Source organism: Emydura macquarii, unplaced genomic scaffold, assembly GCF_026122565.2.
Source record: "Emydura macquarii macquarii isolate MOO-44397 ecotype Brisbane River unplaced genomic scaffold, CSIRO-AGI_Emac_v2 contig_450, whole genome shotgun sequence".
Taxonomy (NCBI): Eukaryota; Metazoa; Chordata; order Testudines; family Chelidae; genus Emydura; species Emydura macquarii.
Window position 1 is genome coordinate 9136225 of NW_027130587.1, and position 14877 is coordinate 9151101.

At 40.6% G+C, this 14877-nt stretch overlaps 1 long non-coding RNA gene across 1 annotated transcript in view; it reads left to right on the plus strand.

The window, feature by feature from the left end:
• The window catches only part of LOC137146428 (uncharacterized), a 57040-nt gene that overhangs the window by 17880 nt on the left and 24283 nt on the right, over window positions 1–14877 (plus strand). The gene's annotated exons all lie outside the window — the stretch shown is intronic.

The following is a 14877-nucleotide window of genomic DNA, read 5'->3' on the forward strand; positions in this document are numbered from 1 at the left end:
GTAGAAGAGGAACAGGGGTTTTTATGTCTGGCTCGTTCGAGGGCTGAGGGGGTTACAAGTCAGCTCTGTAAACACATGTTCTGTCTCAATTTGCAGGGATGGCTTTGTGGTGGGGTGTGCCAGGTGGGCCCAATCATCTAATTAGGCTGCAAGGGGAGGGGGGAGAAGCATCTTTAGGCTGGAGGCAGCTAATTGGAGAGAAGCTCACCTGCAAAGGACAGGTTTGGCCTATATAAGGTAGGAAATTGGAAGCAGAGGTGGCTGCAGGGAAGGAGTCTGCAGTCACTACCTGGGAAAAGGGAGGTGTGTCCGAGGGGTAGCAGAGATGAGTTGCCTAAAGTTACTCCCTGGGAGGAGGGAGTGAAAAGACTGCACCCCAGAGGAGTGGGGAAGGCCATGAGGTATGGAAGTGACTCAGGGAAAGGCAGCAAGGTGCAGGGAATGCACCTTAGCCGCTGTGTAAAGGGTCCCTGAGCCAGACCCTGGAGTAGAGGGATGGAGCCACTGCAGGAGTGGCACTGTGAGGGCTGAGTTACGAAGAGGACAACTGGAGCTCCTGAGAGGGGCTTCAGAGGAGAAACTGGCAAGGTGCCCCTGCTCAAAGGGTCGTTGGCCTGACCAACCTAATCTCCCGAATCGCCAGAAGGTGGTGCCATCCAGCGGTGAGTACAGCAACCTGTCACAGGCTCCATTTAAACTACCAGTAGTAATATATAAAAGAGAGGGTGGGTAGAGAAAACATTAATGTGACCCCTTGCGAAGCCACTTGATACTGTAAAGTGAGATGACAGTTGGCACTGGAAGATACAAAGAATTTGAAAATTATGGTGATTTGTCATCAAAAATATATTTCTCTTGATCCTCTTTTGCAAATATCAGTAAGTAGTGTTGTGTGGGGAGCTGGTTGATGAGGAATAAAGGTAGCCACAATTTCCTCTGAGACCCTTATTTTTTTTTTCCCCATTTAATTTTATTTTGAGATGCTGGCCTGTCCTTTCTGACACTGCCTGCTTCTAGTCCTGAAAGACTAAAATAACCACAGAAAAAAGCTCTGAGTGTTTGACTTGGGTTTGATGTTCCACTTTAGAATATGATGTCAAATATCTTACATTTGCATAGCACTTTAACAACTCTTCAGCAAAGCCAATTTCACCCATTTCTATTGCATGCAGCACCTTTGGAGTGTAGCTACAGCTAAATAGTGCAGAGACAATCTTTCCAACTATATTGCAGGTCAGAACATGAACTGAAGAAAATTGCGTTGAGCTGAAACTACTAATGGGGAAGTTAGGTAAATAGAAAGCACCTATTCATACTAGTATTCAAAATTGCTCGAAGGGTCTTCCTTTGACAATGTCCCCAAATCACGAGTGCACTGACAAGTCAGCTGTGTTCTCTGCGGGTTTCTTTTGTAGGAGAGAAGAAACCAGTCACTGAGCTGGAAAGCAAAATGGATGGGTTGCACTGTATTTTTAGGTGTTGCTTTTAATACTGTCAACTTTGACTTGCTGCTGACGTAAAGTTTTGAGTAAATGAACAAAGGTCGAACCAAAATGGGGTCGAAGAGAAATTTACAAAGCTCTTGATAAAATATAGTAATGAGAGAGGGATTGTTGTTTTTCACTGGAATGGACATTGGTATCTTCCCATACAAATTACCATATTTAATTGACTTGTAGTGAAATGCTCTTTCTGTGTGGTTCTCTGCCGTGGTGTTGCTAGGAAATGTTGCTAGGCAACTGTTCATTGACTGAACTGACTTAAAATAAATATATTTATTTTTCCTTTGATGCAGGAAAGCAAAACTCTGCTATTTCAATCTTGTACTGGTGGGTCACGGGGCAGTGGAGAATATATAGGGACTGGGGGTTGCGACGTAATGGTCTGCTTAAAATAATTGGCAAAGATGTTTTGCAGGCATCAACCTTTTTTGTGATACTGTCTTAATTCTTAGTAACTCCAGTTCCTGTTTACAATGCTAGCAACTAAAGCTGGTCAGATCATATATGTTGAATAATTTGACCAATTTTGTGATCTTTATTGAATGAACATTTGCCATTATTCATCCAGCTGCTCTATCAGTGCATCTTGACAAGTATGATTTTAAAGACCCTAATGCTGAATAGGCTGTCTACTAATAAAACTGTTTTGTTCGTGGTGGAACAAGATGTATAGCAGCTATTTCATAGCACACCCAGTGATGTTTCCTTATACAAGAGGTCTTTAAACTCACCTTTTAAGCATGTAAGTCTCTTGGTTAGAACACTTCAACTGAATCATTTTTTAATGTTTGCTCATTCCAAAGCTAGCAATCAACTATTTTTTAAAGGAGCTTTTAAAGAGTTCACTAACTATAATTTACTAGTGATATTTTAGCATTACGTAGCCTGCAGATAGCTAAGAAAACAATAGCTTCTTTATGTGACTAGAGCTAAGACTTAAAAGGGATTGACTCTGCACTCTAAATTTTTGTTCAGTCAATTGCCTGTGCAAACTAGAGAACTTGGACATGGATACAGGATACCTGCACGTGAATTGCGTTGGGAGAAGTCTACTTAAATGTAGACTTTCACCCTTCAGTGATCTCAGAACAGGTAGACCCCTTCTCCTACATGAAGCTCTATAGGACTGGGGTCTTGGAAACTATATCTTGGCTCTATTATTTCAAGTATTTGGTGGGTTTTTTTTCTTCTACTTTGCTCTGTGTTCTGCACTTAGAATGTGTATTAGAGCAGAGCATGTTCTAGCAGACACATACCTCTGAAGTGATGTCAGTTTGAGATAGTGATCATGGATATCCGGTGTTATCATAGGTAAGGTAATTCAAAATTGTGCTGCACCCCTGTGCAGATGATGATAGCCAATACCCATCTCTAATTACATGTCACTAAATGCCTATGTTCAGAAGCAATTAAACTTAAAAGGAAAAAAAAGGTGTATTAATGGTCCATTTCTAATACAGAGCAAAGAAACCACTTATCTCCACAGGAATTTATAGTGGCTTTCAAATCTCTGCAATGGCTATGTTCTTGCTCTGAATCTGGGTTTGCCCACCTGGTACCCTTTCACAAGAAGTCCCTCCCCACTTAAATAGCAAAAGTAAAAAGAAAGAACAAACAAATGGGTGTTGGAGTATTTCCAGGGTTTCAATATATAATGGTAAAACCACAGAAGACTCTAGTCCCCTCTAAGAAAGCTGGTGGTGACAGTGGTCAAGAGTGAAGCTGTAGTATGGTCCGTTGATGTCTTCGAAAGACATCTGTGTGTGTGCACATTTTAATATAATTACCACTCTCCACAGTGTCTCTTCCTCTTCTGCTCTGTGATTGGGGAATATGCTTTCTACTTCATGCCCGTATCGCATCAAGTTTCCCATTCTTCTCTCATCCCTCTGGCTAACTGCTGAAGATCCAAAACTATTGGCGCTTAGAAATTTATGAGGTGTTGGTGCTGGCTGAAATCCTGGCTGCACTGAAGTCACTGACATGACTTCTGTTTGCTTAAATGGGCCAGACGCTCCCCCATTGTATTGTGTATATTGCCCTGGTATAACTTGCTTGATGTGACACAGTACTGAATAGCGAGGCCATGGATACTTTTTATAAGCCTGATTTAAGAGGTGCCAACAACGACATGTCTTTCCTTTCAGTAGTGAATTTTTTTTTCTTAAGACACCCAGGTAGTAAGTCTCTCTTATTGGGTGGCAGATGTGCTGCTGCTATTAGTCCTAGAGCATCTGCACCCGACACCTAGAGTGGATGTGAGGGAGGGGTTTTCAGCATCAGCCAGAGGAATAAGAGGCTAATAACTAATAGTTTAGCACTAATGTCTGTGATAGTTTCTGCACTATTTATATATTGCGTATGTCGCACGTATTTATACCACAAATGGCAGATGTCCCTGACTTGGATACTGCACACCAAGTGCATGTGTTGAGTAGTGTTATAGACCAGGCTGTGGGCAGTCAGGGTGGGAGAATGGCCTAGAGCCTGGATCAGAGGTGACCATGCGTAGTGGCCAGAGCTTGAATTGGAAGCTGATTTATCAAGTTCAGGGAATGACCTGGAGCTGAGTGCCAGGGATCAGCAGGGGCAGGAGGGGGAGACAGGAACAAGGAGTAGGAGGCCTGGGGTAAGGAAGGAGAGGAGCTGAGAGCAGGAAGCAGGACCGGAAACACAGCTGTGGGAGTGGAAGACTTTTGAGTAGCCTGGGACCTCAACCTGGTGCAGGGTTTAAGAATGTGCCTGCTGGAATCTTCAGCCAATCAGGAGGTCAGGATCATCAGCTGAGGGCAATGAGCTGCATCTGGGTTCTCCTGTGGGTTCCTGGCACTTTGCACGAAATTTAATTTGTGCTAATCAGCCTGAGGCAAGGGAAATGCCGAATTAACTGGTTGGTATTATTTAAAAAAAGGAAAAATAATGCAAAGACGTGCCATGTGAACTTGAAGAAGAGCTCATTAAAACTTGGCTGTCCACAGAAAAGATCCCATGCCATGATTGGCCTGGATAAGGCAAATTTGGCAAACGAGTTCATATTAAATAAATCAGCTGGAACCTTTTCTCACAAACTCGGGCTGGAGTTGAATCGAGCCATCTTTGTGATTCAAAACTCCCTCCCTCATTTTTCATCTCTACTTATTCCTTTCTACTCCTCATCCATAAACCCTACTGTTCTTCCTAATTCTGGACCACAGTGGAAATACCATGAGAGAATATCTTGGAGACGTTTTGCAGTCTGACTTTCCAAACATAAGTAGTTCAGGTAGTTTTGATAGAGGTTTTTCTAAATCTGAATTGGAATATATATGTGAATTTTAATGATCATTCCACATTTTTATATATCACCACACACATGAATGACCCTTTACGAAGATGAGACCAAAGTCACAGTGAATTCCTTTTTGGTAGGGACTATTTATGGCTCAGAACCTGCAAACCTTTACAACACATGCTTAACTAAAAACACATGAGTAATCATATTGAAGTTAATGGGACTGCTTACAGCTCCATATACATGTCTGCAGGATTAGAGACATAGTTTACCACTGGACTTAGATCCTCTCATCAGCAGTAATTAAACGCTGGGAATAGTTTCTACATTTTGCTGAAAGGAATGGAAACATAGCTAATGTCTTCCAAAATTCCTGGGTGATCAGATCTGCTTTGGACCCATCTCTAATACTTAGCTCTTGTCAGGAGAAATTAAAAAAAAAAATGGAATTAAGCAAGGTAAGACATTTTAGTCAATTACATAAAGTCGCTTGTAATTGATATTGGGAATTCCACAGCTCCACCCTGCAAAATAGTGTTGGCTCATGGGATGAGCATTGGTGGTTGCTATATGAGGGTGGGTATGTTTTTAGTAGTTAACAAAAAAGTATTGTGAAATTAAAATAAGTGTTGTGCAGTTTACCACAAACTATGGTTGCTTTAAGAGAGGAATGCATGAACTTTGCATCTTTAGATGGTATGTGCCATGGCCTACATTGAGAACATTTCGGAATGAATAATTTACCACCTAGAGAGAATGAGCCTGTCATTTTCAGCTACAAGAATAATAGAAAAATCAGCTTTGCAAACAGATTCTTTGTCTTCCAAGCGGAGTGTTTTCTTACAAGTTGAACCATCTGATCTTAAAAGACCTCTGGAGGCTGAAGGCTTGTATGTGAGAAATTTTACACATCAGGCAAGAAGAAATGTGCCTTATTCTTCCTCTTGGTTTCCTTCCCCCTGTATGAAAAGATGAAAACTTCAGCAAATGAGGGTTTTTTAATTCCCCCTTACTAGCCCACCCCCAGCAAAACTGCAGGTTGTGCTGCTTGGACTAGAGTCTAAGTTCAAACTCCTGCCACTTCATGTGGTCTTGACTGTTGGCTTGCAATGTGGAGAACTAGCAAGGGGAGGCAAATCACATGCATACCAAAAGAAAACAATTTCCTAAAAGGTGTGTGTAAATCCTACAGCTTTTGCACAAGGGTTGATTGCTCTAGGAGGCATTGTTGAGGTAGCCCATAGCTATTTTAGGCACTCTTTCCATGGTTCAGATGAAAGAATAAACACACCTACCACACTGGATGAGCTATTAGAGCGAGTCGAAAATGAAATTTCCATCCCAGGGGAGATGCTGAGTTTTAGACATTTGGTTTGGTCTCAAATAGGGGTGAAAAGACAACACCTCAGAATTTTTTAATCAAACGAAATAGTCTGAAATATTTTGTTCTGACCTTATAGAAACATAACCGTTTGATAACTGCTGGCAAACTTTGATGAAATGAATACCGCCCTCATGAAACATTGTTTTGTTGGGTCAGCATTTTCTGTCGGGGGAAAAAATTTCAACCAGTTCTACTAGCCAAATTAGCAGATGAGTCGGCCAATTTTGCAGTTCTTTGAAATAAGGCATCTTTTCCCATCTCCACCCACACATTGCAGCTAACCTTCCCCCTTCTTTTGCTCTTATGATAGAGGGCAAATGGGATAGCATCGAATAGAAAGCAGCAATAAAAAGAGTTGGGAGTGGGAATAAATGCCAAATCATCCGTGTTCTTTCTGTTAATAAGTAAATACAGAAAGGCAGGGGTTGGTAAATACTTAGTAGCAGCATGAGTGTCACATGTCCACAATCACAGAGTGGCTGACCACTGTAAATGCAGTAGGTCAAGCTCCCCTGTGTTAGGACAAGTGCTCCCATTTGGCCCATTAAGAGGCTGGGCTAAAAAGGATCAGGGAGAGATCTGGGGAGCAGGGGGTCCCAGTGAGTCAGAGCTGACTGGTTCAGGTGAGAGCTGCCAGAGACCGGGGGATTGGAGGCTGTCCTAAAAGGAAGCAGCACATGTTTCCCTGGGAATGTCATGCCTTGGCCAGCAGCAAGAAAGCACACCAGTAGAGGCCACCTTACGGCAGTAACGTCAACATCATAACTTTTTGTTGTCAAAGTGCTTGTGGCTATAAGAAGCCGTGTGACCCAGTGAATAAGCAGCCATGTTTCTTACCCTTCTCTTACCCTTGGTTCTTACCCTTCCTCTGCTGCTGACTCTGGGCAAGTCATTTCACGTCTCTGTGCCTCAGTTTTCCCATCTGTGAAATGAAGAAACCCACCCACCTTCGTAAATACTTTAAGGTCTGCATATGTGAAGAGCTGTATCAGACTATTTCTTAACTTCCACGCAGCTTGTCAAGATCCAAGAACTCTGTGCTTGAACCAAGAGGAACTGAATAGGTGCTTTAGACCTGCCTAACCAGAATCACACGTGAATATTTCTGCATGTAGCTCTGTGGAAAATGTGATCACCTAGTTATGGGGTCGTAGGGTTAGGGTTCCTATGCGTAGGGGACTTGGAGCTAGGATTAGGGTTCCTATCCGTAGGGTACTTGGAGCTAGTGTTAGGGTTGCTATGGGTAGGTGTCCCTTCCCTAGGGTTACGGTATGTATGGGTAGGGGTCCCCAACCTAGTGTTAGGGTTCCCATGGGTAGGAGATTTGAAGCTAGGATTAGGGTTCCTATGGGTAGGGGACTTGGAGCCAGGGTTAGGGCTCCTGTGTGTACGGGACTTGGAGTTAGGGTTAGTGTTCCTATGCGTATGGGACTGCACGCTAATGTTAGGGTTCCTATGGGTAGGGTGCCTATAGGTAGGGGACTGGGGGCTAGGGTTACAGTTCCTATGGATAGGGGTCCCACCTTAGAGTTACGGTTCCTATGGGTAGGGGAGTTGGGTTCTAATGGGTTGGGGTCCCCGATCTGGGGTTAGGGTTCTTATGGGTAGGGAACTTGGAATCAGGGTTAGGGTTCGTATGGGTAGGTGTCCCCATCCTAGAATTAGGGTTCCTATGTGTAGGGGACTTCGAGCTAGGTTTAATGTTCCTATGGGAAGGGATACCGGCGCTCGGGTTTGTTTTTCTATGTGTAGGGGACTTGGGGCTAGGCTTAGGGTTCCTATGGTTAGGGGACCCTGCCAGTGGCTTAGGGTTCCTGTGGGTAAGGGTCCCTGCCCTAGGGTTAGTGTTCCTAGGGGACTTGGAGGTAGGGACACACAAGAAATGAGGATTCTTTTCTCTGAAGCTGTGCTGATGCCCTTCTCTGATGCAAGTAGTTTGCATCTGGTGTTGATGTTTGTGTAGTTTGCTGGCCATCTGGACCTTTGTGTGTTTGGTGTAGTCCAGGTTTCTGCTCTCCAGATGGATCCTGCAGAATCAACACTGCCTTCCTTTATTTTGTGCATAACTTTGTTCCATAAATAGGAATGTGTACACGGATAAACTTTTCCATAGTCTCAATTAGCAGCATAAAAACAATTAATTGGAAATACTGTCTCCCGTCAAGTCTTACAGAAGGCCTGGAGAAAGAACCCTGAATAGCTGTTCTGGGATCAAGCCCTGTGATGCAATGGTGAAGAGTTTGTCTATTACTATTCATGTTCCTTGCTGAATAACTTTTATTGGCAGCTGGGAGGGCAATAGCATCCTGAAGGGCCTGCTAGACAGGCCTTTTAAATATTTTCTATAAGAAGATATTTCAGAAATTTTAGTAATCCACTGCCCTGGAACTTTGTCATTTATAAATAATGAGTTTTCCCCACTTTGTTTCCCAAATTTTTCCCCCTTTTCTTGCACCAATTGCTGTCTTGCATACAACCCTTTCCTCTCCTCCTAGGCAAAACTTCTCAACCTCCTCCTCACTCCAGCAACTACCCTAACTTAGAGCCCGTCAGCAGTGGTTGGTGAAGGGAACAGGGAAGTGGTCATGGGGGCACCATATCAGTTGCCCATCATGCAGCATTGTAATAGGAAGTTGCATAACGGCTCCACTTTCTTACACTTGGATTGATTTTAACCATAAAATCTCTTACATTACAAGTTGGAAGAGGAGCAGTACCTATAAGACTATATAGCCTTTGCCTTTGACTTAACCCAATCTGCATTTCAACAGAAAAGGGAGTCCCCCTTATTAAAATACTGTATGAGTTGGGAATTTAATATCTACTCATCAGTTTAATACCCACTCAACATATCAACTTCATCATGATGGTAAAACAGAGGAGTTCCTAGAGAACTATACTTGGTCCTGTTTCTAAATTTTTCATGTATTTAGTATATGAAGTGGTGATGTAGCTGTGTTGGTCCCAGGATATTAGAGAGACAAGATGGGTGAGGTAATATCCATTTTTGGATCAATGTCTGTTGGTGTGAGAGACAAGCTTTCAAACTTGCACAGAACTCTTCTTCAGAGTTAGTTTCCCAGATCTAAAGAAGAGCTCTGTGTAAGCTCCAAAGCTTGTCTTTCTCTCTCACCAACAGAAGTTGGTCCAATAAAAGATATTATCTCCCCCATCTTGTCTCTCTAGTATATTTAGTGTCATTTGGTTCAGACACGACACTTGAACTTGACCCATATTTTAATAGTAGATAAAAATGATTTCCTGCCAATTTTTCTAAATATGGAAAACTAGAATATATCTGTAAGCCTAAAGATATGTACATAGTTTTGTAATGGGTTCCTAAGAGTATATTGAATCGAGATGCAGCACAGCTTATGCTAGTTCCACTTTTTCTTTTTTCTTTTAAAGAAAAAGTCTAGTTCTGCAGGAGGCTAAGAATGACTCTTTCTAGTAACACAATTAGGCAAAATTTTTCAAAACCGACTAGAGATTTTGTTGGTCTCCATTTTTAGGTGCTCATCTTGAGAGACATTAGAGAGGGGGTTGATTTCCAGAAAGTGCTGATCAATGCCCTCTGACAATTAGACTCCTTCAAAATGTCTCAAGCCGGGTAGCCAAAATCGTTGGTCACTTTTGAAATGTAGGCCAACATCTACCAGCAACAGTTCTTTAAATGAAATCTGGTATCGGGTAAAAAAATCCATTCAGATCCCTGACAGATGGCTTCATTAATTCAGGCTGCCTTTTTCTAATAGGAACAATTTCTTCTTGAATAAAGGAACTACTTCTGCTCTATGGTGACCATTTTTTCTTTATTAGTGTGGCTTTATTCCAGTACATACTACATTCTTCTTAAGTGAAGCAATGTTATGGCAAAGCATGTGCATTTTATATATGCATATACTCTGTTTTCCTTCTTCCTGGGAGGATTTCAATTGCTGTTTCACATCAGCATATTTTTGTAGCTTTTGTATGTGTATTTACTGTAGCCAATAATTAATAACACTAAGTTATCACAAAAAAAGAGTGCCGGTTGCTAACAAAGCACCTGAACTCTATTTAAAACTCGTTATTTAAAAATTATAAATGCCGATGACTCAGCTTTACCTACACTTCCAACAGCGGCTCTGAAGACTCCATGGAACAAAGGAAGTCAAATGGTCAAGAATAAAATGGTGGAAATACTATTCTTTGTATTCTATCTACTTTCTTATACTATGCTCATCCCCACATGATCTGAGCACCTTCCAGTAGTGCCTTAAGTAACAAAACTAAACCTCTGTCACATGTTTGTTCTCTCATCCTGTCCCCTTTGGGTTTTTTATAAACATAGAGCAAAGTACATTTGTGTAATATATAAACATGTTCCAAAGGCAAGGTCAAAGAAGTGTGCCGCCTTGCACTCCGAGAAGAAGGTGCTGAGGTTAGTGATGGTCTTTAGTTTCTGTGGAAGTTCACTGCATAATCTCAGGCTGCCCCATGAGAAAGCTCAGTCCCCTGCACAGACTTCCTTGTAGAAAATTCTGTTGTGCCAGATGAGCAAAGATTTTGACCACGGTCTTCAGCACAGATCTCTAGCCTGTCTTTTAGACATCCTGGGCCACGGCTGTGGAGTGCCTTAAAGATAAGGGCCAAGACCTTGACCATGATTAGCTATTCTGTGGAAAGCCAGCACAGGGCATGGAGGACAGGGTTTGATATATTGTGCAGTAGCCGCCAGTGTGCCTGAAGGGACATGTTGCAGCATTCTGTGCTGGCTGGAGTTGACTATGTCTAAAACCAGCCAAAAGAATGGACTCTGACTTGCTCTTATGCGACACTTCTAGTTCTCAAAATGTTTGTTTGACAAAGGTAAGTGAGTGTTCTTAGTCCCAAAATGGGGATTTGGAAACTAAGGCAAGAGACAGATGATGTGCCCAAATTCACATAGGTCAGAGGCAGAGTAAGGAATAGAACCCAGCAGTCTTATCTCCCAGTGAAGTTCCCTGTCTAGGCTATCTCTCCATGCTTAGAGCAGGGATGCCATACCAGTTGCTATAATGGAGACAGGTCCTCTCCTGGTGCATTCCAGACACAATCCTTGGACATAAAGTAAGTAGAACTCTGTTTTGGCAGGACATCGGCTGAAAGGTTCTAGACTACAAAGGGCTTTCCATGATGGTGGTACAATAAAAAATTACATAAAATAATACTTTGGAAAATGAGGTCTGGAACCTAAATCTTTAATCTCGTTCCCCATTGCATCCCTGAGCATTCTTAGATTTCCACTTCCATGCATCTTATTGTTCTGGGGTCACAAAGGACCTAACTAGCTTATACATGTGACTGGTTCAGTCACCAGCCATGCATATCCTACAAAGTGTGTTGTTACTGGAGCACAGAGCATTTCCTGGTCTATCATATTGAATTGGTTGGGTTTTTTTAGATATTGACTCTTGGGTACTATGGTTCTTAGTGCTGTATGAATACCTAGATAGCTAAGTAAATAGAATGACACATAGGCACTTATGCATGTATGCTGAAAAAACCCCTAGTACAATTGTGAGATGCTGACAGATATGCTTTTGTTCCTTGTCTATGCAGCACCTAGCACAATGTTGTCCTAGTTCATGACTGGGGTTCCTACGCCTTACAGTAATATAAATAAAAGTAAAGGGGTGAATTTTTCCACATGAATCCAAGATACTGTGACAATTAGACTCAAGCACTCTTTTTTTTTTTTCTCTTTTTTCCACCGTATAACTTCTTTCAGAAATCTAGTGCAATATGTAATATATAAAAATGTACATAAATACAGCCAATCTAATTTACTGTTTATGTGCACAAAACAGCAACAATTTAAAAATCCTATCTTTGTTTGTGGGTTGTTGTTTTTAGTCCACAGGGAGAAAATATAAATTCTTAATGATCTGTATCCAGAGGGTGTGTAATAATTTATTATAATACGTCATATGCATATTCCTCTGACTATAAAGGATAAATATTTTAGGAGCCCTACTGAAGAAAGTTATCTAAATATCTTTCTCATTCATAAGGGATTCTTCTGTCTTTGGAGAGGAGGTTTTATGTGTTTAGAACATCAACATTCTTTCTAAAATATCTGGATAAGCGTTTGTTACATGGGGCCCTAGTGACTTTGCTTATGAATAAGGAAGAAGTTGTTAATCTATATATCCTCTTAAGTAAAAGACTAAGCAAAGCCTGAAAGAGTATTGTATCATGTTTGAGAACACATAAAGTGAATAGAACTTAATGTTATTCATAACCTTATATTTTCATTTTCCTTTAATATACCTTTATAGAACCTTTAAAAATCTATTTTATCATCACTTAAAATTATTCTTACATTTAAGTTACTAAACAATTAGGATCACCACATTCTGCTGCGGATGAGACAAATTATGGGGGTGCTGTTGCTAATTAGGTATATAGTTGTGGTCTTTCTGGTTATATTTTTGTATATTTTTATATGAAGGTATATGTGTTAGATCTTGAATAAATTGCTTATTAGGGTTTTTTTAAGTTTTTTTGAAGTTGACATTTGTTCTGCTAAATCAGAACGGTGTCATGTTCACCACTCTCTCGCTCTCTCTCAGAATCATTCTTAAGTATGTCTACTGTCTACATACTATAACCACACAAGCAAACAATGGAGACAATCTATTACTGGATCTGTGCCCCAAGCAGGATGTACCTGTTCCCTTGCTACTGCAGGTAAGGGCAGAGCAGCTGCTAGAGTATATCAGTGGGCATTGGGCTTCTCTTGGGTTCATAGATCTGCCCTTACTCTGTCCTTGGATAGGTACCTTCAGATAAAATCTGCTTATGAGCACTGAAATGATAGAAGTAACTTTCTTCCACTTAACCCCTCTTTTTATATTCCATTTCTGACAGAACATCAAAACAACAGCCAAAGAGCACATTGGGTTAAGAATTGCTAAAAATACAAGCAATACAAATTGGGATAGTGTTTTTTTTCTTTTTTCTTTCTTTGTACCTAATTACAGTGTTAAGTAACATCTGCAGTTTCAACTAGCAATTAAGGTTTTGTATTACTAGTAATCAGCAGTTATTGGGAAAGCAACCTATAGAATCCTCTGGGACTTGTTTTCTTTTTTAAAACAAAAACAACTTTGCCTTGACCTATATAGCTTCTGATTTTTTTTTTTTTATTACCTAAATTGTTACACAGGCTACTAATTATAGTGCACTTAAAAATAAATTAGTAACCCATTAGTAAAAATTACATTAAAAGGCAACACTAATTCACTAATTGCAACTCTTGCATCACTAATAGTATTTGTTTCACTTATTTTTGCAACAATTACTCTGAAGTTTCCTAAAGATCTATTTCTGTGTTGTTAATATAATATACATATACACAATTTTCAATTTTACTGACTAGAGATTACTTCATTTTTCATCTGTGTTAGGCTATTCTTATAACTTCCTCTGGGTTTTCAGAAATGGCAGACATCAAGGAAAATTGTAATGGCCCATCCTATGGGAAATACAAAAAAACCCAAACCAACCAACTCCAGGTAGATCAGAATCTAAGAAAAAGGATTGAGTTCAAGTGAACGTGCATCATATGTATTTAATGGGCTTCCAACCTTTTTAAAATCTGCAACTGCTATTTTATTGAAGTAACTTTTGCTTTTATGCGTTTGTCCAAGCAAGCAGAATTCTAATTGTGAATGGGGTTCATACAGCTTTAAAAGAAAACTGTATCCATTCTGTTCCATCTAGGCATCTGTGAGTTCAAAAGGTAAAGATTAATGTTTCTTGGCATAAGTTGAATTTATTTGAAAACTTAATTTTTAAGATATAATCAGCCCAGGAAAATAATAGAAGCTTTATTGCTTGAGTCAGGCGGCTGAGGCAAAACACTTAAATTGCGGTTGAAAACAGTTCTGCAGTGGAATGGACAAGATGACCCAATAGATTTCTTCCTTCTCTGGCTGATTCTGAGCTGATAGGTATTGTTGAAAATCATGTTTAAAATTGATATATAACATAACAGTAGCATTCTGGAAGCTGTGTGTGTGTGTGTGTGTTTTGTTTGTAAAAGATGGATTGATTCCCATTCTGCTTTCACCTGTAACAACCTCATGGCTGCTTGGAGCCTGTGCATATGAGTAGGACTAGCAATAATATGAGCCCATGTTAACGTGCATTTCACTGATGCAGTAATGAAAGCATGTGGTTTCTGTGTAGAGTTCTGAAAAGGCCAGGTTCTGTTTTCATTTACGTGTATGTAAATCCAAACTGACGTGACAAGAATGAAATGATCTTCACAGCTCTTTGTGAGAGGTTAAATATAGTTATTAACATTCAAATGTCATTGCTGGCTCAAAGTTAGCATCCTCCTATACTTAGACTAGAATAACTACAGTGTCCCAGTTGCCATGGAATGGTAGCTGTTGGTAAAGCCTACTTGAAATACTGAGGTTAATTCATATTACAAACACAAAGGGAAACTGTAATAACTTTTTCTGCCATTTCAAGGGCGAACTGTAATACTTTTATTACAATATTGTCCTCACTTTGATGGATGAGAGAACTCAGTGGACTTTCTCTCTCTCTCTCTCTCTCTCTCTTTGTGTGTGTGTGTGTGTGTGTGTGTGAATAATAAGCTCTTTTCTTTTTCTGTTGCACTTTCATCCCCCAGCTGTCCAAACTCTCCCTCCAAGGCCGTTTTAAGACCTTCATAGGCCCTA